General features: G+C 38.7%; 1 pseudogene; it reads right to left on the bottom strand.

Annotated features, from left to right (window-relative positions):
- Positions 1-455: 455 nt before the first annotated feature.
- Positions 456-1,038, bottom strand: LOC102013028 (annotated as a pseudogene).
- Between the last annotated feature and the right edge of the window lie 2,742 nt (positions 1,039-3,780).

Below are 3,780 nucleotides of genomic sequence, written 5' to 3' on the forward strand. Positions count from 1 at the left end.
TCCTACTCCCACCTGCTGGGACATTATAGTCCCCTAGGCAGTCAGGAGCTCATTTTAAAGGAACCTCTGGCTCAAGGTAAAAGCCAAGATCTCGTCTAATTCAAGAGACCTGGGAAGACCACCATAGTATGCAGAGACCATGGATAGTGTAAAGTGAACAGTGTACACTGATTCGTTCTGTTTTTCACATATGTCAAAGAGAGTGGATCAGACAGGATCTAAGATTTCTCCAACTGTAATTCTATGAATTCAGGGTGACGGAATAATCCCAAGCACACCAAGGTAGCAATAATGAGAAACTGTATTTTTCATTTTGAAGATTAGGCAAAGACAGTTCCAGTTTGGAGCAGAAAGGAGGAGAACATTATAACTTTTCAATTGAGAGAAAATACAGAGGGAAATGGAAATGTCACATGAGGTCCTTTACTGTATTATTTCACTATCTGTATTTAGGTTCAACGATCCAAGCCAGAATCACAATTCACATAACGGTGAAATTCACTTGCCAAGTTGCAGGTGTGTTTTTGAAGAAATGTGCACATTTTCACTCGTAGGAGTTGTGCTGTGGGTGCCTCCAGGATAGCACCTGTGTGCAGCAGAATCTTGCTTCCAGTCAGATACTTTGCTTCCTGATATTTTTGTGATATTCTTCAGAAAGTTAAGAAGGATCTGCTATTCCAAGGTCAATACTGTGTGCAGCCACCTTTTCAAGTAAGTCCAGTGGATTATAGTTATAGAAGAAAAATTCTTCTCTGTACATGGCAAATTTTCTGCCATATTCAGGGATGTACCAGAAATGACTTGTCTGTGCAGGCCTCTGAATGGCTGGTAAACACTGGGGACACTCATACATACTATTCTGACTCTGCTCTCTACAGCAGTAATCCCTTCCTTTGCAAGTCCCAAGGCTATTTCCTGACTGTACCAAAACTGGTTCAACTGCCAGTTTTCATCTATTATTCCAGTATCATATTTATTATCCCTACTTGCATCAGTGCATTGCTTCTTCTCAGCATAAAATTCCAGGAGAGTTGCAAAAGTGCAGACAGGAAGTTAAGGTATACCATCAGCTTCCCAGCCTCCCATTTCATAAACTGCCTGTACTGACCACATATACCCCGTGGCCCTGCTTGGTAATTAATATGCAGTTCAATTATTATAGAATTTTCCTCATGATAAATGGACACCGAGACTTTTCCCAGTTAAGGATTTTCTTCATATCTCAGTTCCTCAAGTGTACATCAGGGATCGCAATTTGGGACAAATTCACTAATACAATTGCAGATTCTATCTACAAAATTTAAGAAGTTAATACGATGTGAAAATACATATCAGTGGGTTAAATACTCTGAAGCTATCTGGGAAAATGTTTTGAAATTCCATTTCACTTTCTTATTGAAGAAACTAAAGACATTACACACACACACGCATACAAAGCTGAAAGGACAAAGAAATTTCACGATAGCTTCAAGAAAAAAAGATAAATGTGTGAGCAGAATAAATGACTGAAATTCACTTATTATCTTTTCCATCCCTGTTTTATTACAGGAGATATATTCTATCCCAGCATTGTTTCCTCCACTCAAATTGGGAACGGTCACTTGTTCATTGTGGAACTCTAGCCCTGTTCCCAATCTGTCTTTGGGTTTTTGCCAGTTCTAAGTAGATACCCTTCCTACTCAATCATAATTTATATCTACAATTACCCTTACCCTGGCTGACACACCATGTCTTTCTTATTCAATGCATTACTCCATGTTGAGATGGGCCAGCCATGCCTCTGGAAATCAGCTGTTCCTTCCCATCTAACAGGCATAAGAAAGTTTCTTTGATCTTTACGTGCTTCTTTTGGTAACCTCGGCAGCTGGAGCAGGAAGTCTAGGGTTAAAAACCAGAGTCTTTAGCCCCAGTGTATCCTCACTGAAACAGCCACTGCAAGCACCAAGGAAAGCACCAAGGAAATGAAATAATGAGAAAGAAAAGACCATTTTATGAAAAAAAAAAACTAATGAGAAACTTCCATTTTGGAGAAACTGGCAGCTACTGTTGCTTTTAAAATGCTTTTACTGTTTTGAAGATGTCGATGTGCCGAACGTTCTAGGTGGTATTCTGAAAGAAGGAAGAGTGTAGGTTAGAATCGAATGAGCTGAAGTTTATCCAGTTTCCCTTCAGTAAAAGCTGTCTTTCTGCTGACCCATTGTCTGCCTCACCACCTTAATGATGAGGGCGCAATTGAGGCAGCTGTGATCTGTACTTGCCCCTTAAGGACTACGATTCTATATGGGGAAAAATGGCCCTGCACCTGTCACATTTCTCCCTGTTTCTTTCTCTTTCAGATTCTATTGAATGTTAACTCCAGGATGTAACAGCTCTGTGGAAGGTAGGGTAGGAGAGTGAGTCTTATTTTAATCATAATTCAAAAGAGTAAGGCATTGCAGGTCCTTTTTCATGTTATTCTTTTGCTTTTGATGAGTGCCCTAACCAGCTTCTTTGTGGTACAGCATATTAATTCATAAATGTAAAGTGTAGATTTTCAAATGCAGATCTGTTAAATCTTGTGTTAATTTTCTATCAGTTTACATGGGGTATGTATAAAATTTTGACAGACAACTTGTAGTACAGGGTTACTTGCGTACATATAAAAATTCTCTGACTGGCAACCGAGAGATCATCAATTTTTGTACACATCAATCACATTTTTTATATTGTCTTCCACATATTTTCCATAGGGAAAATCAGAGAAAGTGGCTTTCCATGGGGGAAAAGCATGGCATTGTTGCCACATTTGGAGTGTATAAGAGTTATGTGGCAGAACACAGCTGTGATGAAACAGCCAAAAATATGAATGGCAGGGCTGTTTGGAAGGGTCCATGAATGGAAAGGAGGGTGGATTTCCCCTAAGGCTGTACTTTCTTAATATTAAAGATAAGATACCGAGAGCCAGGGTTTGGTCTAGAAAATATAATAACATCAATGCTACTGGATCTGTTTCTGAAGTAGATAAGGTTTATGAGGTAAAACATCAAAACACACTCTGGATTTTTCATTCCTCTATCTGCCTAAAATCTGCACAACATCAACTTTACCAATAGTCTGAGCACAACAGAAATGTTATCTTTCAAAAGATACAAATTCTTTTGCAGGAATCAGCAGTCCAATGAGCAGTGAAGTAATAATCACTAACACTTTGGTCAGAAATATGACAATAGAAAAACCCTGAATTTTGAATAAGCACATCCATACTAGAAGGAAAAGTGATCAAAGCTTCTCCTTTATTAATCAAAATCATTTCCTGAGGGACATATCTGTTCACTAATGTTATGAATTAAAAACTGAAACATTCCGTATTCTTTTCTGTGCAAGTGGAAAACGAACAGAAGAGAAAAATAGGAATTATTTGAATCTATAGCAAGATTGGTAGCTGCAGTGTGGAGTGTATTGTGCCTGAGAGCTGACATTTCAAAAAATACACAATTTTGCAATCGAAATCTCGCCCTCACCCTCATTCCCACAGTTCTGTGTATTCATGACGATAATGCCACATTGACAGGACCAAACCCTTTTCTTTTAGACTTACTGATGCTTTATTCCGGCTCTTTGGATATAATAGTTGTTTCTGTGCTTTCAGTGGGAGTCCTGGCATGGTGGAATTTTAATTCCTGCTCTTTCAAACTGACCATTTGTTTGCAGTCTGTTTCAGTTAATGCAGAAAAAAGGATTACACTATGTAAACATGGCAAAAGAAAGTCAGAGTTAGCCGTTACCTTAGCAGAAGGCATC

The sequence above is a fragment of the Chinchilla lanigera genome, unplaced genomic scaffold (assembly GCF_000276665.1).
Source record: "Chinchilla lanigera isolate Chin_1 unplaced genomic scaffold, ChiLan1.0 scaffold00186, whole genome shotgun sequence".
Classification (NCBI taxonomy): Eukaryota; Metazoa; Chordata; class Mammalia; order Rodentia; family Chinchillidae; genus Chinchilla; species Chinchilla lanigera.